The following is a 23,889-nucleotide window of genomic DNA, read 5'->3' as shown; positions in this document are numbered from 1 at the left end:
AGGATCGGCATCCTGACAGCTTTGGTTCATCCCCGATGAATCAGACCTAACTCAACTCTAAGCAATAGCAGGCATGACAACAAGCATGAATGAGTAGGCACATCAGGGCTCAAACAACTCCTACTCATGCTAGTGGGTTTCATCTATTTACTGTGGCAATGACAGGTCATGCAGAGGAAAGGGGATCAACTACCGCAGCATGTAACAGTTGAATCATTGTTGTCCTAATGTAGTAAAAGAGAGCAGGAGCGAGAGAGTGGGATTGTATCGGAATGAACATGCGGGTTCTTCTTACCTGGCACTTCTGAAGATAATATAGTTCTTCATCAGTGTCATCGATCTCATCGTCGGAACCACGTCTACTGAGGGGGAACAAATACCAGCAACAGAGAAGAAACACAATCAATGCAATGCAACAATATGATGCATGATCATGACATGGAAATATGATGTTTATTGAGCTAATGCAACTAGCAACCAGATTAAATGAAGATGGTTTGAACCAAAGGTCAAATTCAAGCTCCATATGTGATTATTTAAATGCCAATTATGCAAATTGTCATATACAGAAACCTTAAGTTGTTCAAACATGCATGAAAATGGCATAAACATATTCTTTGGATTTTTCTGGTAATTTTTCATATATAATTTATTTCATTCTGAGCTACGGTTGATTTTCTATGATTTTTAGAAGTTTTAACTATTTTCTGGAATTTCCTGGATTATCTTAAATCCAAAAAATGATTAACTGCGTCAGCATTAAGTCATGCTGATGTCAGCTGGTCAAGAGGACTGTCCAGGTCAAACCTGATAGGTGTGACCCACCTGTCATTGACCTAGTGCTAAACAGTGGTTAGTTAATCCTAAGTTAAACTAAGTAGGGGCTTAATTAGCACGTGGGGCCCACTGTCAGTGGCACAAGGGGTTAGTGGTTAACTTAAGCACGCCACATCGGCGCGGCCGGGGATTAGCCGCTGGCAACCTCAACAGACGGCACAGAAGCACCGGAATCGCTACTCCGGCGACGGTTTGATGCGCGGGAGGGCTCTATGGGTTCCTAGCGTTGCGGCACTCCTAGTGGTGATGGCGGGTGGTGCTAGGGTGGCCGGAAAGTGGCCGACGACGAGCTTTAGTGGCAGCCGGAGCACTGGCTCGGTCATGCGTGAGGTTGCAGCTCGCAACCGAGCAAACCAACACGCTAGGTGGAAACCCCGGGGCAGCAGGAGCACGGCTACATGCTCGGGCACGACTATTGCTCCCTGCAGCGACGATGGCGATGAACGCGGCGGCGCTGGGCGCACAGCTATGGTGGAAAACGATGCTAGCGGATGAAAATGAGCATGGAGCTAAGGGGGAAACAAGCGGGAGCTGACAACAAACTCAAAGGCATCGTCGATGAGGTCGGGGAGGCCCTATTGGTGGCGAATCGGACGACGGCGTTCGGCTGGTCCCGAGGTTGAAGACGACGGCGGAGAGGTCGAAGAAGTGCTTACGGAGACGCGTGTCTCGGTGGAGAGTACAAAGACGGCGAGGCGGAGACGCCTGGGATGGAGAGGGAGCGAGGGGGTGGTTGTGGCCGCGGCGGTGCACGGCGGCGCTCTCTGACGCGTTACGGTCCGGGCGGGAGAGAGAGCAGAGGAGAGGGAATGCACGGGGGGAGAGTGAGGGGGTACGGGGCTGGTGCGTGGCGTCTTCCAGAGACATCCGGGCAAGCAGGCAGAGAGGAGGTAGCCGGGCGCATGCGTGCGCGCCACGGGCACACGCCCTCGTGCCTACTGGCACGAGGTTGAAGACATGGGAGGAGTTGGGCTAGGTTGGCTACAGTGCTGGGCTGCACAGGTGGGCTGCAGGTAAGCCAGGTAAGTCCTCTCTCTCTCTTATTTCTGTTTTTCTATTTATTTGCTCTATTTTGATTTAGCTTATAAACCAAATCATTTTTATAAATCCTGAAAATATTTGTGGGCAGTAACTGAATTGTTTCAGAGGCCCTCAGTAAGTTTCAGAATATTTGGAGCTACCAAATATTTTATAGGAATTAATAGCTCCAATTCAAATATAATATGAGTTAATTCAAAAATTCATAAATGACCTAGAAAAGTGTGCAAAATTTTTGGCAGAGGTTCTAGACCAATTCAAAAATCATGAACTTTTGTGAAGGGCATTTTGGGTTCATTCATAATATTTTTAATTTGATCATAGTTGCATTTCATTTGGTGCTAGGATTTGAACATCCCCATTTCAAGTTTAAGCAAAATTTAAACATGATGCAACAACCAAGACTAGTCCACAAGCAAAGCTAAAGCTAGGGCTGTGACAACTCACCCCCACTAAACAAGAATCTCGTCTTGAGATTCAAGACGTGAGGTAAGAAGACGGAGGGGACACCAATCCAACACGATCTTCATGGTCCAATTGCCATCTCGGAGACATTGATTCAATGCTTCATATTGATCTTTGACGTCTTTGCTTTTGAGATCTTCATCCAACACAATGATGACAGAAAGAAGCTCTACAAGAATCAATCTTCTTGAAGATTGAGCAACTCAAGATCGACTCATGGAGTGAGATGTAGGAACATCTCTTGAGTTGAGACATAAAAACACACATCAGGTGGATGGAAAGAAATAGATGAAGAAGGTTCAATTTGGTAGGCAAGAATCCCACGCCTAAGTAAGACGGTGCATAGGTTTCAAATTAGCGAGGCGGTAATTGCCATGATTCCATAACAGGACACCTTAGGGAAGGTGACTCGTAGAATTATTCCCTTACGTGGCAAAAAGAATTACTTTTGATACAAAGATCATTGAAACTCTTTATACCAGCCTAAGGCAATCATAATCGATCATTTGAAGGAGTTTGAAAGAATGACATACTCGGACTAGAATGGATGATGTGGACTACCTTGTTGAAGACAACGCAATGGATGATTTTTTCTTATCATCGGAAATGGATGGGACCCATGGTAGGACCACTCTTGAAGATGATCCTGAACAACAAATGCTGAGAAGGGCGGCCCATGGGAAATTGGCACAATGGAGGTGCTAGCTGGAGACAAGCTGCAAATGTTAGGAATGTTCCAACCATCATATCTGCCTAAGATTCAGATCTCGTTGGTAATAGGATATTCCAGACAACATGTCTGAAAAGGAAAGGTTGCAACACAAATCGACGAGATGATGTTACGAGATTCTCAGAAGATGAACTACGGTAGCAAGCTCCAAAACATGAGATGGTTCTGCTACACCCTGTCCCAGACAAGCATGACCACATAGTAGTCTTACAACAAAAACACTACCAAGTTATGGTTGGGAACCATCATTGACATTAACAGAATCTTGTGCATGAACTAGTATTAGCACGACAAACTCCTTATCCTTGAACAAATCAATCAGTGGCTTTAGGTGCTAGGGAATACATATGGAATGAAGATGATCAGTCTATCAGACCATAGAATACTTTGCACATGCATGACTGACTTGGGATGATTCCAGAGGAAGCACAACTAACTTTCTCGAATTCACGGCGGCAACTTGCACCAAATGCACATGAACTAGAGGAAGACACTTCTTTCATCCAAACATATGCTTCATGAACGGGACATGAAGATAATGCTTATAAAAGTTTCCAACACTAACTTAGATGTCCAGCATGAATCATGGACAAGATGAAAATGTTGTCAGTGGGCTCAACAAAAATCCATCCAGGCTTCCATATAGATGGAATTCCACAATTAAGTGAATACGGTGATAGCATTGGTCAGACCAAAAGATGTAATCGTGTATGCTCAAGGGATAGACCATGAGTAAGACAACATTACGAACATCGTTGGTTCTGATTTGATTTGAGGATAGCCCACATGCAAATCAAAGATTTGGGTAAGACAATAGATCCAACAACTGATCACGAGGATCAATCGATGAAGATATCATCTTTCTTCAATAAACACACAAAAGATATCCCTTAGCGATGAACTAAGTCGAACAAGCTTCCATCTTCCAACTCTCCAAGTTGTTGTTTAGCTCAATCAACTAGTTCAGGGTATCCAACACACAATTCTTGGAGAAGGGGTGTTTTATAAGAAAACCAACTTGATCACGAGCTCTACATAACGGTCAAGGGACAACCTGGTGATACTTCCGAGAGGATATTCAGAAAATCACGAACCACCGATATGTTACTAAGCTCGAGAACAATCTTCCTTTTCAGAGCAAGACGATATGATCAAATAAGAAAGGGATTGAATAATCCTAACTCATTGATCGAAGAGTGCACCAGGAATAAGGACTAGGTATCACAATCTATCATAGAATGATGATTCAATAACCAACACACTAAGAATGAGAATATTGTCCATTTACTACCAAGCATCGAGTTGTTTGGAGTATTGATTTCACACATCATGACTCATATGTCGGCATTCCGGTTACAATAACACGGGAACCGAGGAGCGAACAATGATGGCAAGAAGTATCACTGGGTCAAAAATTCATAAGAGGTGGTGCAATTCTCATGAAAATCCTGGCATAAAGGGGTAATACTCCAAGGTAGAATAGAACAAAAGCTGGTTTAGCATTTTGATCTGCGGAATACAATTGCTTTGACCCAATCCTAGATATGGATGAGGTACTGGAGTTTGTTTCTACTAGTCATTCCGGAATAGAATGGCTTGACGGATCACAGGAATAATATGCGTCGATAACAGCAATGCACAACTACTCTTGATCAACAATTGACAGACGAAGGTCAGATAACAGCTAAAGAGGGACAACTCAAAGGAACATATATCTTTCTGAGTTGTAGATGCATAGATTATTATGTCGAGCAAAGCTCAACATTTCTTTCGGATAACCCATGTAGAACGGTAGAACTGGCATATTCACAATATAACGGAGAACTCATCAAGAGCACTTTGGTTGCGATCTTTTGGTTCAAAAGAACTTCTGCCATATTGGTTCATGGTATTGGAAGAACGATATACCACGGACCTCAAAGACTATCACAAAGGTTACTAATATCCTAAAGGAACGAGCAAACACTATCAACATGAGGTAAGTATGGTGAATCTTGGATTCAAGAACCCAGGAATAGAATGCCTACTAACTATATGCCATCACGGGATGCTTTCGAGAATGATGGACAGAATCATCACATTGGGAACACTAATCATGGCTAGATTACTAGGTGGTTCTCTAAGACACCTAGGGTCATAATAATAGCTTCAACATATATGCCGAGGCAACAGAGTACCTCAACTTGGCGATTCATGTGGTTAATCTGGCCCAAAGGAACATCGGGAATGGAAAGAAGGGATTTGCAAATGCATCAGACTATTTAGAAACCTGGGATGACTCGAATAGCATAACGGCTGTAAATGCTAAAAATGATTTGAGACATCCTGCAAAATGGTGGCATAACCACTCAACATCACAATATCAAGGTTCCGAGACCAACTGTTAACACACAGAAGTACTAGAAACCGAACTGAGATTTGAGTCCATCAATCTTATAAGTCTCTACCATAGTAAACCGTCATCCTGATAGATAGATGAGAAGGCCTAGTTCTTAATCCCCGTAGAAAAGAAGAGGTTGACTCTGATCAGAAGGGCATAAGGTAAAGGAGTAAAAAGATCCTTACGTTCCCTTCCACAATCAATTCCCTTATATAACTAAAGAATTTCTAGACTCAACTTCGACCAGTTTGGCTTGGTAATCCACTCAGTAATCTAGCAATGCTTTGTATCCTCCGTGTGATGATTCTGGCCATTATTCTCGAAGCATCCCATGATGCCATTTAGTTAGTAGGTATTCTATTCCTGGGCTTTGAACCAGAGATTCACTCTACTTACCTTGTGTAGATAGTGTTTGCTAGTTCCTTTAGGATATTAGTAACTTTGCGATAGTCCTCGAGGTCCGTGGTACATCGTTCTTCCAATACCATGAACCAATATGGCAGGAGTTCTCTTGAACCAAATGATCACAACAAGAGTGCTCTTGATGAGTTCTCCATTCAAAAATTGTGAATCTGCCAGTCCTCCCTCTTCTGCATGGGTTATCTAGAAGAAAAATGTTGAGCTTTACTCGACATACTATTCTATGCATCCACAACTCAGAAAAACATATGTTCCTTGGAGTTGTCCCTCTTTAGTTGTATCCTGACCTCCGTCTATCAAGTGATAATCAGGAATAGTTGTGCCATCGTGTTCGTCAGTGTCTATTATTCTTGTGGTCCGTCGAGCCGTTCTATTTCAAAATGACTAGGAGAAACAAACTCCAATACCTCATCCATATCTAGGATTGGGTCAAAGCAGTTGTATTCCGCAGATCAAAATGCCAATACAGCATATGATTTTGTTCTACCCTGAAGTATTGCCATCTTGATGTTAGAAATGTCATGATAATTGCACCAACTCTTATGAATTCTTGATCCAGTGATACTTCTCGCCATCATCATTCGTTCCTCGGTTCCGTGTTGTTGCAACCGGAATACCGACAAGTGAACCGTGATGTGTGAAATCAATACTCCTAGCAACTCTATTTCTTGGTAGTTAATGGACAATAATTTCATTCTTAGCGTGTTGGTAACTGAATCATCATCCTAAGATTGATCGTGCTACCTAGTCCATATTACCTGGTGCACTCTCCGATCAATGAATTTGGATTATGTTAATTCCTCACTCTTTTGATCATATCGTCTTGCTTGAAGAGCAAGATTATTCTCGAGCTTAATAGCATATCGGTGGTTCGTGACTTTCTGATTATCTTCTCGAAAGTATCACTAGGTTGTTCCCTGACTGTCATGTTGAGCTCGTGATCAAGTTGGTTTTCTTATAAATCACCCCTTCTCCAAGAATCTGGGTTGGATATCCCTGAGCTAGTTGGTTGAGCTAGACAACAACTTGGAGAGTTGGAAGGTAAAAGATTTGCTTAACTTAGTTCATCTCTAAGGGATATCTTCTGTGTGTGTGTTGAATAAAGATGATATCTTCATCGATTGATCCTCATGATCAATTGTCGGTGCTATTGTCTTAACTAATCTTTGATTTGAGTATGGGCTAACGTCAAATCAAATCAGAACCAACGATATTCGTAATGTTGTCTTACTTGTGGTTGTTCCTCAAGCATACACCATTATATCTTTTGGGTCTGACTAATGCTAACACCTTGTTCACATGATTGTGGAGTTCCATTTATATGGAAACCTCGATGAATTATTGTTGAGCCCATCGACAACATCCTTATCTCCTCCATGATTTGGTTGAACATTACACTAGTGTTGGAAACTTTATAAGCATTGCCCTCATGTCCCGCTCATGAGGCATATGTCCGGATAAAAGATGTGACTTCCTCTAATTCATGTGCATCTGATGCAAGTTGCCGCTGTGAATTTGAGAAAGTTTGTTTCACTTCGTCTGGAATCATCCCAAGTCAGTCATGCATATGTGCAAAGTATTCTTTGGTCTGTAGACTTGCAACCTTCATTCTATATGAATCCCTAGCACACCAAGCCACTGATTGTTTTGTTCAAGGAAAAGAAGTTCTTAAGTGCTAACCCTTAAGGACCCAAAGGTACATGCGCAGGACTTCGCTCTCCGCAATGATGGTTCCTAATCAGAACTTGGTAGTGTTTATTGTAAGACTACTATGTGGTCATGCTTGTCTCGGACAGCGTGTTCACATGTTGTAGCAGAACCAGCTCATGTTTTGGAGCTTGCTATCGTAGTTCGTCTCCCGAGAATCTCGCAACGTCATCTCGTCGATTTGTGTTGCAAACTTTCATTTTTCTTTCTAGGCTCGATGAGTCTGGAATACCCTGACACCAACCAGATCTGAATCTCAGGCAGATGTGATGGTTGGAACATTTCCCAAGAGCTATAATATTGGTCTCTCTGTAACCGGTAGAGAGGATGTCGTGGCCAACACACCCAACCAGAAGACCTACTATTGTAATATCTTGCTTGAAGAAGTTGGCCACCTCCCCATAAGGATCTCGTAGAATTTATACCAGTAGTTGTTCCTTATGGATTTTTTTGTTCCCGAAGTCCGACCTTTTACTTGATGTTCTAGATACCAAACCATATCAATAAATGGGTTACGCTAGCACATCAAGGAGAACATTAGAAGCGGAGTGCTAAATGTCTCTCGGTCGATCATCCATATTTTGATCCCTTGGCCTCGCTAAGGTGAAATATGAGAAAGTGTTATCTTTCTTTGCATCTGCATCCTCCACCATTATTCATCATGGTAGTATGTTGTGTTGCCAGGATCCTTGACACGGATATTGGTAAAACTTGATGAATATGGAAATGCTCAAGTTCTTGAGAGCACGCGCAATCACTAGGATTTATCGTCGGCATTAATTGGGATCCGCTCTCAGTTTCCTCGGCTATTCTATAACCCTTCCAATAGTGGAATCTCTCTCTACTATTGGGCTTCTCCCCAGTTACTAGAATCATTCCCAGCATTTGCATTTTGTTCCTAGCTTGCACCGCCATTGTGTCATCCTACTATGGACTACCCTTCTCAGTAATTACTGATCAGGATCATCTTCAAAAGTGGACTTACCATGGGTCCCACCCATCTCCAATGATAAGCAAAAAATCATCCATTGCATTGTCCAACAAAGTAGTCCACATCATCCATCCTAGTTTGAGTATGCCATTATTCTGAGCTCCCTCAAATGATCGATTGTGATTTGCCTTAGGCTGGTATAAGGAGTTTCAATGATCTCTGAATCGAAAGTAACTCTTTTTGCCACTTAAGGGTTTAATTCTACGAGCCACCTTCCCCATGGTGCCCCGTTATGGGATCATGGTAATTGTTTCCTCGCTACTTTGAAACCCTTGTTAAATTGTTTCTTCCATCCCTCCTGATGCTTGTTTTGCCTCTCAGCTCCAGAGATGTTTCCACGTCTCATTCTGTGAGTTGATCTTTTGATCATTGAGATGATCCTAAGTTGTTCGAACCTCAAGAATATCGATTCTTCTAAAATTCTTCCTTTCCTCTTGTTGTCATGTTGGATGAAGTTCTCAAAGCAAGACGTCGAGATCAAGATGACGCAATGAATCAACATCTTCGAGAAGGACAGTTGGATCTTGGAAATCATGTCATTAGCTTGTGTGCCTCTGTCTTCTTACCTCACGTCTTGAATCTCGGGATGAGATTCTTGTTTAGTGGGGGTGAGTTGTCACATCCCTAGTTCTGGTATGCTCTGAGATAGCTAGTCATGTGTTGCATCATGTTTAAATTGCATTTAAACTTCAAATGGGGATTGATCCAAACCCTAACATCAAAAGGAATTCAAATAGGTTCAAGTAAAATATTTTTCAATGATCCCAAAATGCCCTTTAAAAATGTTCATCATTTCTGGGTCAAGGCGGAAGCATCTACCAAAAATGGTTCACATTTTTGCAGGACATATTTGGACTTTGAATTAATTCAAACATATTTGAATTGGAGCTATTTAGTTGCTATATATATTTTAGATGCTCCAAAAAAGTTGGAAATTGTTAAGGTGTGGCACCCCAGCTCAGAGAAAACCGGAACACCTTGTATTCCAGCCCAGAGATCGAGGTGAAGTCTTCCAGAATACGGCACTGCTTAGTGTAGAACAAACCAGCTCTTTATTACAACACGGATATGAATACATGGGTTCCGATATTACAATGAATAACATCGGCACGACGACACTACGCCATCCTCAGTTGTTCTATGCAAGCAGCGGAACAAATCGAAGCAGCGGAAAAACTTCTAGCAGCGGAACAACAACAACAACAACAACAACAACAGTAGTGAACTCCACTCCGCAGGGACTCTGGCTGGAACGCTTATCCTAGCTCGCAAACAAAGAATCCACAGCAAACAAGCATTCAAATCCGGCATGACCTGCAAACTGGCATGACACGCTACGTCAGTACATTGAATGTACTTGCAAGCTCACAATAACCAGAAGCATTCAAGACAAACAACAACATGGCCATTACAAGGTAATCAGGAATTATCATGAGATCATTAGGATAACATGGCATGAACAACATGAAAATAATACTGCTAGAACAATATGAGTATGGCAAGAACATATAAATCTGATGATACTAGCATGCAACATGATGACACTACATGCACCATTTATTCTGCTCAGGTTACCTCATAACCATCACATACATCACTTACCAACCTCGGACATTACACGATCATCTCAGGATAAAATCAAGCTTGGTATAAAAAATACTATAGTAATCATTAAATGACCACAAGGAGCTTGATCTTCACCCATGATTCTCGCACAACATCACGAATATCCAACAACTCGGTATCCTTGATACCACGGTGATCATTCCGGCGATCACAACCATGACCAACACTTGGTCTCAAACCGTGACCCTTCTGGCGATCACAACCATGACCAACACTTGGTCCCAAATCGTGTTTCTTCCGGCGATCACAACCATGACCAACACTTGGTCTCAAACCGTGATCCTTCCGGTGATCACAACCAACTTATCTCCTCATCGCATCGTGGTTATTATTATTATTATTATTACTATTACTATTGACTCATAGTGTGACCAACTACGAACTGGGCCCTTATCCGCAGGCGCGGCTATCGATAGATTTAATATACACTCTACACAAGTAGCACACTGTACCCACACCACGGAACCCATGGCCTCGCACTCCCATTCGGTTGGACCAACGATGTTCCGACAAAACCGATATACTGCCATGACACTCTCCCGGCCACTCCGACCCACTCCCAATTGGGCTAGTCCTAGGTGGCCCCGTGTCTACTAAAGACACAACGACCACCGTCGTGGCCAAACATCCCTCACGGGGACCTGATCCATAAAAATAACAACAGCGGGCACACAAGGTTATGTCTGCTTACCTGATCAGGGTACGCACGCCCATAACCTTCCCTAGTTGGAGGCACCAGCGAGAGGCACGACAATAGACCCAGTTAGGACCTTCCCATAAAGGTAAGCGTGGTTGCACTGGTCAGTTCGATATGGTGGCACCATGACTCAGCCAATAGTTGTTCAAGTTCAATTTAATCCAGTTAAACTTGAATGCAAATATGCTGAGCCATGATAAAATAACATGATGCAATTACAATGCATGAGCATAATCATGAGAGGACCACATAACTATCCACCATATCAACAATGAATCATATCCAACTAAGCATGGCATACTGACTGGCATGAACATCATAAGTACATAGTTCTCCGAAACATAGCATGACCACTAGCATCAACAATAAATATCATGCAAGAACATATCAACAATGCCATCATGCAAGCATTTAACCAACTGGATGCAATGGAATATGCATAACAACAGTACCCGGGACAGACGGCATTCATGCACCGAAGGACATTACCAACATCAACATGTACTCCTAGCAAGCATAAGCATATGAAAGGAATACTAGCAACTAGCAGGGCATGACAACCAAGTGCATAACAACATAGCAAGAAAGTAAGCACGAATCCACAAGCATATTCGAAACAACTATAACCATATTTTAAGCAAGCAAACATTTAATAAATATTCAAGTTGAAAACCATGGCTACTGCATGACTATCATGCAAGTGGGTATTGTGGCTTGCCTAGGGATGAAGAAGGCACTGGGAAGAAGTGCGGTGAAGTCGCGGAAAGATTTGCCGGAAACAGTTCTCTCTCGGAGGGGCTGTTTATGTGCAAGGGAAAAAAGGTCATTTTCACAGTGTTAAAACATAGTGAAAATGAAACCAACAGAACGGGCTCGGCGAGACGAAGAAGTGGGCTTTGGAACCACCTCATTTGGAGTTGTGATTAAAAAGATATGAAAGGTTGAAGTTCAGGGACATTTCTGCAAAAATATCATCACAAACAAGTCCCTGAGTGGATAAGGCAGAAGCACAAAGTTAGAAATACGCTTTCTTTTTAAGAAAATGCATTCTGGGCTGAAACTGAGAGGTAATATGCTTTCAGTAAAAGAAAGCGTACTTTGAGCTGACGTAGAGGGAAAATGCTTTTTCCCGAAGCCGAAGATGAAAACGTACTCGACCGAGTACGCCTCCACTTAATCCAGTCGGCAGAGGCGGGACCGGGGCGTGTGACGCGGATGTGCGGGTCCCACGCAGGTAGGGGCCGTCACTTATCCACGCTGGACCGGGCGGGGTCAACACCGTGCGACTGACTGGTAGGGGCGGGGAAGAAGATGGGGCCCGCCTGGCCTCTGTCTTCTTCTTCCTCGCCCTGCTCCCGCATGGGACATATGAGGCAGGGGAGGGCGCGTCACCGGCGACGGGCCGGCTCCGGCGAGGGCGATGCCACCGGTGGTCTCGGGAGACCACACCTCCTCCATTCAGGGAGGAAACAGGCGCCGGGGAGGACTAGACCACGAGATCGCCGCGGCAACAGAGAACCGGGCGGCGGCCGATCCTGGGGGAAGCGCGGCCACGCCTACTCCGGTGACTAGGCGAGGGGATGGGGAGGCTGGGTGGGTAGCGGGGAGGCCTCTGGTGGTGGTAGAACGATGAGGGAGAGCCCGGGTGGCCGGAATTTAGGCGCACCCGAACGGCGGCCAAGGTGGTGATGGGAGGGAATGAGAGCTCCTCGAGCTCGGGGAAGTAGCTAGGCGGGGCACTGGGAGGTGGGTGAGGCAAGTGATGAGCTTGGAGAGGCTCGGGGAGTGCCATTTATAGGCGCGGGGCGAGGTGCCGTGATGTCGTCGCTGCGGATGCGTGGTCGGCGCCACAGACGCGTGTGATCGCGCATGAGCTCGGGGAAGGCGACAGAGAGGTGCAGCAGAGCTACAACGATGTACAGGGACGCGCAGAGCTCGGGGACAAGAGGAGAAGAAGCCGAACGCCATAAATGCCTGGTCGGCTACATCTCGCTCGTGCGCGCGCGGCAACGAGCACCGACGAAGTAGCGGACGGAAGGGGGAAACAGCTCCAGGAAATGGCAATGACGTGGGGAACACGGTAGACAGGCTCGTGCTCGCTGAGACGCCGAGCAGAGAAGGGGCCCGAGCAAGAGTCCATTCTGGGCGCGGCCGATGCATGCCAAAGCGGGGGTCACCGCGCAGACTAGCATCAAGAAGAGCCAAATGGCTGGCAATAGTTGTCTAGGGGTAAGTCCTTCCTGGGTAGGTTGTCACTGAGGTGGTAGATTGGTTAAAAGTGCTCTGGTTAAGTGGTAAACCATCTCTGAAGTTTACTGCAGTAAACTTGTGTGAGCACTAGTGATCAACAAGAACGGTTTTGGAGCCATAGAGTTTGTCTGCGAGGTTTAGGGTAAAAAGAACTTTCACCCTGGTAATTTTGAGAATATTTGGATCAAGGATTAATGGAGTTGCTTTGCAACTGCCAAATGTGGTCAGAAATGAGATTTGGATGATGCATTCACATGGAGTCTAAATTTGATCTCAAATTTGGCGAGGGTTCATGATTTGATCATATAAAGATGTTGTATAAGTTTCATACCAATTGGATTCACCAAAATAGTATTTGCTTCACAGCTATCTTCACTGACCAGAATCTTGCAAGAATTTTGGAGAATTATTGGCTAGGTGAAATGGTGCAAAATTTGGTGGAGAGCTGTTATTTGGGTAGGAGAACAATCTGGTATTTTCTCAGAATTAATGAAGCAATATAAACTGTACTTGCTTCACAACCTGAAAATATTGCGAGAATCAAAGATTTGGTCCTGTGCTCAATTAGATCAAAGGATGGAGTTGAAATTTGGAGGAGGCTAATTATATGAGCATATGAAGAATCATGCCAAATTTAAAATCATTTGAATGCTCCTAGCTAGTACTTCCTTCACAGGGGCTTTTGTTTGACAGAAACTTTGAAAAATCACTGAGGAAGATTGGCTAGGCAAATAAAGTTGAATTTTGGCATGTGGCAATGATATGAACAGGAAAAGGTGTCCAAGGAGTTTGAGGTCAATTGGGAAAAGGAAAATAGCACTTGCTTCACAATGTGCCATTTAGGCCAGAATAGGAAATGAATTATTTGAGCATGATGATAAACATGACAGATGAAATATTTTGCCATATTTGAGAAAGATATGACCCAAACAATTTATGAAAATTATTTGGGATTTTAGGAGTGATGGAAATAAAGGTTGCTTCACAACCTAGGGCAATTTGAGTTATTCCTTTAATAGAAAAGGAATATTCCCGATAAAAAGAATATTGGGATTTGGGCTAGGATGAAAATGACAGGGTCTAGGGAAGGATTTGAGTATGACTAGCCACTCTGGAAGCAAAGAAGAGGGCATCTTCTTCAGTTTCCAGACCACATAGCCCCGGAAAAAGGAAACTCAAGCAAAAACCTCAGAAAAACAAAAGAAAAAGAAAGGTCCAAAAATCAGGCTGTCACAAACCTTACCCACTTAAAGAAATCTCGTCCTCGAGATTTGGTTGCTCAGGGAACAAGTATGAAGATACTAACTTAAGGAAACTGTTTCCAACTCGAGTGTCCTTTTTCTTATCCTTGTTCCCACTAAATTTTTCTCTGACTGGCCCTGGGGTGGTTTGCTTTAATATATCCATATTCTGATAGATCTTACCTTGCTTGCTCATGCTTATACAGGCTCCAATTTCTTTTTAGATCTGCTGACTTAGCTAACTGTGATTGATCCTCACGACTGAAATATATGTCGGTCTCACAAATCCAAGAGTGATTTCCGTTGGGTGTGTCATCTGGCACTGACAATCTTTCATGAAGTGGTGATCAGATTTTTCTAGTGGACACCCAAGCTCTAAGTCCTTGCATTGGGTTTCTCCACTAAATGCAGGTCCTTCGGGTTCCAAATAGTGAGTTGGGTCATAACTGCTTTCCCGACAGATTCTTGCTTATCGCGGAAGTTTCTGAATCATCTTATCTGGTTCCACTGTCTTGAGTATCAGATCCGTACCAAATATTTGATTGTCGCTTGCATCACTAGTCTTGCTCCTTCATTATTGTTTTCTTGGCCTGGATCCTTGGCTGAAAGAGCTGGGTCATATTGCTTCTTCGTATCACCATAGGTACTGTCGGTGCAATTTTTCGGCAATCGCAGCTTATCCTCATTTTTCTGATAGGGTACCCCATTAAATGGCAGGTTCTACACCCCTCAAGTTCTGACCGCGGGAAAATGATCATCCGAACCTTTGCAAGAAATCGGCAAATAAATCAGTAGCCACCAGAACGGTCTTTGCAACTCAGATCTAGGGCATTACCGAAATAACTCAACCACGGCTCAAGACGACCGAAAAGCAGCTCAGAACATGAGACCAGGTTGATAAGAAGAAGGTGGAAGCTCCCTAAAATAGCCAAAAAGCAGCTATAGGGCTACTGTCACAAAAAGAAACTCAACAGTTGTACAAGACGGCCGAACAGTTGCTCAGAACTCACGACAGTTGTTGAAGAGAGAAATAAAAATAGGCATCCACCCCGGATAGCTAAAAACAACTTAAATCACAAGCGTTGTGCCGTCATTGGAGAAAAACGGGACAAGGGCTCATCAGGATCATTTTCCTGGTTCACAGGTACTTGCATTGAGCTCATTGAGGTCGTCAATCCTCATAATCCTTTGTCACACTGTGGTGTATACTGGCTTTCTTCTCTTAACCATCCTCACGTGGTTGTGAGATCCTCATCTGAGTGACTTGTAAGATCTTGGTGGTATGCTCACCGCATATATATGAGAATCTGATTCCCGAGACAGACGTGTATTCTGACTGATTCTTGCTTCTGACCAAAATGTTGCAGATCTGATTCTTGGGATTCACTGCCATATGCTATCAATTCACAGTGTACTACCTTGTACCAATGTCTTACTGAGGAAGATTGTCTGGCTTGTTCTTGAAACTTTCATCGGACAACTTGCTGAAGAAGACTGGGTATCGTGCTTCAGAAGCTTACCCCCTTAAAGACTTTGCTGGGGAAAGACTCGGTACCTTATGCCGGAAGCTTTGCGGTTGCTCACTAAAGAAGGGAGAGTACCATGTACGGGAAATCATCCATATATCGTACTGAGGAAGATAGATGAATCTTGCCTTGGAAGCTTCTCGGGTATCTTGCGAGGGAAGATTGGGTAGCTTACACCAGAAGCTTCTTATTGTGATATGCGGACCGATTTCCACATATATAACCATCTTAATATTTTTGTTATTGATTTCTTGTATGAAACGGGGTTTTGCAGGACTATCCTCCTTTCTGAGTACATGCCATATTTTTGCTTGCTTCCAGGTACATCGGGTTCCAAAATCACCCTCAACGAAAAATTAAACTTGTATCTGAGCCATACCTTTGATAATAGGGACAATTCCATTGCTCCCCCTAACTTGAGCCACCACCTGGCATTTGCCCCTAATTTTCAGGTATGCTCAAATTTACCCCTGTGCCATTAGGCGGTGTTATAAAAATACCCTTCTGCTCCATTAACGTCCAGTCAAGGGCCTTTGACTGTCGTTGGTACATTTTTTGGACAATTTTGCCCCTCTTCTTGCATGCCACTTACAGGTGGAACCCATCCAAATAAAAATTAAAAAACTATCCCAATTCAAAGTAGTCAACATTGACTAGGTCAAGAGAGGACTTGTCCCACATGTTAGTGACTCATTAATTATTTCCTATAATAATTAGCTATGTTTTTAGCACTATAATTAGATCTATTGCCCAAGAAGGGCCCACTAGTCACCTATGCACTAAAAAGGATTAGGGCTAATGACAGGCCCCACATGTCTCATCGGTGGTTTAAACACCGGCGATGAGAAAACGCACGGCCCTGACTTGGAACGCCGGCGACGAGCAGAGGCAGACAGTTGTGTGGGACGCAGGGCTTGCTGGTGTGGGTTGGCACCTTCTAGGAGTGGTGAGCACGCATGGGGCGGCCGGGAAGCTCGCCGGTGACAAGTTTCTCAGCCAGCGGCCGGAGCAAGTTGACATGGGGAAGCAGCTCCGGGATGAGGCATAGATTAGGGACAGCGGAGGAAGCTTCACAAGGGCTTCGCTGAGACGGGTACGAGGTGCTGCTCTAGATTGCCTCCCGTGCCGCACAAAAAAAGCTCCGTCGCCGCTTCCTTCGTCTCCGCGAGGCCAACGACCTCCTCGTGACCATCCCCCATGTGCAGGAGCTCCGCCATTATCTCCTTTCCTCCCAATGGAACGAATTGAAGTGGGGAGCCTCCGTTCGGCCACGCCATGGTCGTCTTCTTCGCCTCCGGGCGTCCACATTTGCGCCCCAATCTCTCGCTCCAGCGAGCTCTGGTTTCCCTCCTCGTGTTACTCGGCAACTGGACGTGGATGCGAAGCTCCTGGACCCCACCCCCCCACCCCCGAGTCCCACGACCTTGATGCATCCTTCCCACAAAGCCAAGCTCCGCCGGTCACCAACGTGGTCGGAGACCTTACTCTGGCCTCCCCGTCTTCCGTATTGGGAATGGTCCACTGCCCCCGCGCCCAGCAATCTTCCTCCCGTGCACCCCGTGCTCGCCGCCGTGCATGGTCGCACGCCCGGCGGTGGTTGTTGCCGGAGAAGATGAACGGGGGTGGGAGGAGGAAGAAGGGGAATGGGCATGGTGGGGTCATGCTGGAAGGACTGTGTGTCTGTGTGTGTGTGTTTCCAAAAAATATTCCTTTCTCTTTATTTCTTGCATGTGTCCACTTGTCACGAAGGGCAAAAATGTCCATGGAATGCCTTGGTCACAGTCAAAGGTCTTTGACCGGACGGTAACGGAGTGGAAGGGTATTTTTATAACATCACCTAACGGTAGAGGGGTAAATTTGAGCATACCTGAAAATTAGGGGCAAATGCCAGGTGGTGGCTCAAGTTAGGGGGAGAAATGGAATTATCCCTTGATAATATTCTGTCAACCTTGCGCATAATTTATCTTCTTGCTGATTTGATCATTTCTGCTATGAGGAGTGCACGTTAATGCAAACTTTATGCTGACATTCCATCCAGTATTTCTTTTGTATTCAGACGAGCTATTTCCAATTTCACTAGAATCTGCTGACAATTACATTCTGTTTAGCTGAGTTTCCTAATATATGCATTTCTTGCTGACTCTTCGGGTCCGGTGTCGGCTGACGAGCAACTTTAATAGGGGGGAATTTGTAACACCGAAGGCTCAACAAAAGAAACGACTAAAACAAAAGCACACAAACATACTACTAATATAATTAATCAAGCAATCATCACATATTACTGCTACTCACAGCATAATATGCATGCACACCCAAGCACACAAATCGCACGGAAACTCCGGTATTACGGTCTATTATGCTGTGGCGGTGTGCATGAAAATTATATCCATGTGTGGAAGGAGTTGGCGTAACCGAAGCTACACCAAGCACTGGCTAAACAGTGGCTGGGTCTGGATGGATACACAGGTGAGGACGGACTTGACGATCAAGTAGAGAGACACAAAAGTCACGACCACCTCATCATCAAGCATATGAAGGGAATCGTACCTGTCCAAAGAATGAAATGACAAGGCAAGATAACAGGGGAAGATGGGGTTTAATGACATTGCCCTTTTTTGATAACAAAGATCAGCAAGGGTTGCCGAAAGAACGGGATGTAGGGCATGGATGATGATGTGCTCGCATCACACCGAGGAGCAAGCATGCTAAGAAAGATGGTGCAGGCGGTGGACCAAAAACGATGCCACCTACACTCGCAAGATTAGCCGTTAGTGACAAAATAACAATCTATATGCATGCTATGCGACAAAAAAATGCAACAATCAAGTGCAACAAACCAATTGGGATCTATACTACCGCTTTCTAACGTTCGCGCGGGCTAAGGCATCCTACAACCAGACCTGCTCTGATACCAAGCCTGTGGCACCCCGGCTCAGAGAAAACTGGAATGCCCCCTATTCCAGCCCGGAGATCGAGGTGAAGTCTTCTGGAATACGACACTGCTTAGTATAGAACAAACTAGCTCTCTATTACAGCACGGATATGAATACACGGGATCCGATATTACAATGAATAACATCGACACGGCGACACTACGTCATCCTCAGTTGTTCTATGCAAGCAGCAGAACAACACGAAGCAGCGGAAAAACTTCTAGCAGCGGAACAATGACAACGGTAGTGAACTCCACTCCCCAGGGACTCTGGCTGGAACGCTTATCCTAGCTCGCAAACAAAGAATCCATGGCAAACAAGCATTCAAATCCGGCATGACCTGCAAACTGGCATGACACGCCAGGTCAGTACATTGAATGTACTTGCAAGCTCACAATAACCAAAAGCATTCAAGACAAACAACAACATGGCCATTACAAGGTAATCAGGAATTATCATGAGATCATCAGGATAACATGGCATGAACAACATGAAAATAATACTGCTAGAACAATATGAGCATGGCAAGAACATATAAATCTGATGATACTAGCATGCAACATGATGACACTACATGCACCATTTATTCTGCTCGGGTTACCTTGTAACCATCACATAAATCACTTACCAACCTCGGACATTACACGATCATCTCAGGATCAAATCAAGCTTGGTATAAACAATACCGTAGTAATCATTAAATGACCACACGGAGCTTGATCTTTACCCATGATTCTCGCACAACATCACGAATATCCAACAACTCGGTATCTTCGATACCACGGTGATCATTCCGGCGATCACAACCATGACCAACACTTGGTCTCAAACCGTGATCCTTCCGGTGATCACAGCCATGCCCAACACTTGGTCTCAAACCGTGATCCTTCCGGCGATCACACCCATGACCAACACTTGGTCTCAAACCGTGATCCTTCCGGTGATCACAACCAACTTATCTCCTGATCGCATCGTGGTTATTATTATTATTATTATTATTATTATTATTATTATTATTATTATTATTATTATTATTATTATTATTATTATTATTATTATTATTGTTATTGTTGACTCATAGTGTGACCAACTACCAACTGGGCCCTTATCCGCGGGCGCGGCTATCGATAGATTTAATATACACTCTATAGAGGTAGCACACTGTACCCACACCACGGAACCCATGGCCTCGCACTCCCATTCGGGTGGACCAACGGCGTTCCGACAAAACCGATCTACTGCCATCAGACTCTCCCAGCCACTCCGACCCACTCCCAACTGGGCTAGTCCTGGGTGGCCCCATGTCTACCAAAGACACAACGACCACCGTCGTGGCCAAACGTCCCTCACGGGGACCGGATCCATAAAAATAACAACAACAGGCACACAAGGTTATGTCTGCTTACCTGATCAGGGTACGCACGCCCATAACCTTCCCTTGTTGGAGGCACTAGGAGAGGCACGACAATAGACCCAGTTAGGACCTTCCCATAAAGGTAAGCGTGGTTGCACTAGTCAGTTCGATATGGTGGCACCATGACTCAGCCAACAGTTGTTCAAGTTTAATTTAATCCGGTTAAACTCGAATGCAAATATGCTGAGCCATGATAAAATAACATGATGCAATTACAATGCATGAGCATAATCATGAGAGGACCACATAACTAGCCACCATATCAACAATGAATCATATCCAACTAAGCATGGCATACTGACTGGCATGAACATCATAAGTACATACTTCTCTGAAACATAGCATGACCACTAGCATCAACAATAAATATCATGCAAGAACATATCAACAATGCCATCATGCAAGCATTTAACCAACTGGATGCAATGGGACATGCATAACAACAGTACCCTAAACAGACGGCATTCATGCACCGAAGGCCATTACCAACATCAACATGTACTCCTAGCAAGCATAAGCATATGAAAGGAATACTAGCAACTAGCAGGGCATGACAACCAAGTGCATAACAACATAGCAAGAAAATAAGCACGAATCCACAAGCATATTTGAAACAACTATAACCATATTTTAAGCAAGCAAACATTTAATAAATATTCAAGTTGAAAACCATGGCTACTGCATGACTATCATGCAAGTGGGTATTGTGGCTTGCCTGGGGATGAAGAAGGCACCAGGAAGAAGTGTGGTGAAGCCGCGAAAAGATTTGTCGGAAACAGTTCTCTCTCAGAGGGGCTGTTTACGTGCAAGGGCAGAAAGGTCATTTTCACAGTGTCAAACCATAGTGAAATGAAACCAACAGAACAGGCTCGACGAGAAGAAGAAGTGGGCTTTGGAACCACCTCATTTGGAGTTGTGATTAAAAAGATATGAAGGGTTGAAGTTCAGGGACTTTTCTGCAAAAATATCATCACAAAAAAGTCCCTGAGTGGATAAGGCTGAAGCGCAAAGTTAGAAATACGCTTTCTTTTCAAGAAAACACATTCTTGGCTGAAACAGACATGTTATACGCTGTCAGTAAAGGAAAGCGTACTTTGAGCTGAAGCAGAGGGAAAATGCGCTTTCCCGAAGATAAAAACGTCCTCGACCGAGTACGCCTCCACTTAATCCAGTCGGCCGAGGCGGGACCGGGGCGTGTGACGCTGACGTGCGGGTCCCACGCGGGTGGGGCCCATCAATTATCCACGCTGGACCGGGCGGGGCCAACGTCGTGCGGCTGACTGGTGGGGTCAGGGAAGGAGATGGGGCCCGCTTGGCCTCTGTCTTCTTCTTCCTCGCCCTGCTCCCCCACGGGACAGAGGAGGCAGGGGAGGGCGCGTCACCAGCGACGGGCCGTCCGGCTCCGGCCGTCTCCGGCGATGGCGATGCCACCGGTGGTCTCGGGGGACCACATCGCCTCCATTTAGGGAGGAAACAGGCGCCGGGGAGGGCTAGAGCACGAGGTGGCCGCGGCAACAGAGAACCGGGCGGCGGCCAATCCTGGGGGAAGCGCGGCCATGCCTACTCCGGCGACTAGGCGAGGGGATGGGGAGGCAAGGTGGGTAGTGGGGAGGCCTCTGGTGGTGGTAGAACGATGAGGGAGGGCTCGGGTGGCCGGAATTTAGGCGCACCCGAACGGCAGCCAAGGTGGCTATGGGAGGGAATGAGAGCTCCTCCAGCTCGGGGAAGTAGCTAGGCGGGGCACTGGGAGGTGGGTGAGGCGAGTGATGAGCTCGGAGAGGCTCGAGGAGTGCCATTTATAGGCGCGGGGCGAGGTGCCGCGCTGTCATCGCCGCGGACGCGTGTGCTCGCGCATGAGCTCGGGGAAGGCGACGGAGAGGTGCAGCATAGCTACAACGATGCATAGGGACGAGCAGAGCTCGGGGACAAGAGGAGAAGAAGTCGAACGCCATAAATGCCCGGTCGGCTACAGCTCGCTCGTGGGCGCGTGGCGACTAGCACCGACGGAGAAGCGAACGGAGGGGGAAACGGCTCCAGGAGGACGGCGACGACGCGGGGAACACGGTAGACAGGCTCGTGCTCGCTGAGACGCCGAGCAGAGAAGGGGCCCGAGCAAGAGGCCATTCTGGGCGCGGCCGATGCACGCCAAAGCGGTGGTCACCGCGCAGACTGGCATCAAGAAGCGCCAAATGGTTAGCAATAGTTGTCTAGGGGTAATTCCTTCCTGGGTAGGTTGTAACTGAGGTGGTAGATTGGTTAAAAGTGCTCTGGTTAAGTGGTAAACCACCTCTGAAGTTTACTGCAGTAAACTTGTGTGAGAACTAGTGATCAACAGGAAGGGTTTTGGAGCCATAGAGTTTGTTTGCGAGGTTTAGGGTAAAAAGAACTTTCATCGTGGTAATTTTGAGAAGATTTGGATCAAGGATTAATGGAGTTGCTTTGCAACTGCCAAATCTGGTCAGAAATGAGATTTGGATGATGCACTCACATGGAGTGTAAATTTGATCTCAAATTTGGCAAGGCTTCATGATTTGAGCATATAAAGATGTTCTATAAGTTTCATACCAATTGGATTCACCAAAATAGTACTTGCTTCACAGCTATCTTCACTGACCAGAATCTTGCGAGAATTTTGGAGAATTATTGGCTAGGTGAAATGGTGCAAAATTTGGTGGAGAGCTGTTATTTGGGTAGGAGAACAATCTGGTATTTTCTCAGAATTAATAAAGCAATATAAACTTTACTTGCTTCACAACCTAAAAATATTGCCAGAATCAAAGATTTGGTCCTGTGCTCAATTAGATCAAAGGATGGAGTTGAAATTTGGAGGAGGCTACTTATATGAGCATATGAAGAATCATGCCAAATTTAAACTCATTTGAATGCTCCTAGCTAGTACTTCCTTCACAGGGGCTTCTGTTTGACAGAAATTTTGAAAAATCGCTGAGGAAGATTGGCTAGGCAAATAAAGTTGAATTTTGGCATGTGGCAATTATATGAACAGGAAAAGGTGTCCATGGAGTTTGAGGTCAATTGGGAAGGGAAAATAGCACTTGCTTCACAATGTGCCATTTAGGCCAGAATAGGAAATGAATTATTTGAGCATGATGATAAACATGACAGATGAATTTTTTTGCCATATTTGAGAAAGATATGACCCAAATAATTTATAAAAATTATTTGGTAATTTTAGGAGTGATGGAAATAAAGGTTGCTTCACAACCTAGGACAATTTGAGTTGTTCCTTTAATAGAAAAGGAATATTCCTAAAAAAAGAATATTGGGATTTTGGCTAGGATGAAAATGACAGGGTCTAGGGAAGGATTTGAGTATGACAAGCCACTCTAGAAGAAAAGAAGAGGGCATCTTCTTCAGTTTCCAGACCACATAGCCCCGGAAAAAGGAAACTCAAGCAAAAACCTCAGAAAAATAAAAGAAAAAGAAAGGGCTAGAAATCAGGCTGTCACATAAGGGTCACTAGAATAGTTCAGAAAGCACTCATAATTATTTCCATGATTTTATGAAATGGTTTAGTATTATTTTAAACCAGAACAGAAAAACAAAAAACAAAAAATAATAAAAATAAGAGCAAACTTACCTGGCCTCACCTGTAGCCAGAGCCAGCCCACCTCCC

This window comes from Triticum dicoccoides, chromosome 4A, assembly GCF_002162155.2.
Source record: "Triticum dicoccoides isolate Atlit2015 ecotype Zavitan chromosome 4A, WEW_v2.0, whole genome shotgun sequence".
Lineage (NCBI taxonomy): Eukaryota > Viridiplantae > Streptophyta > Magnoliopsida > Poales > Poaceae > Triticum > Triticum dicoccoides.
Note: the sequence above shows the minus strand (reverse complement) of the source record.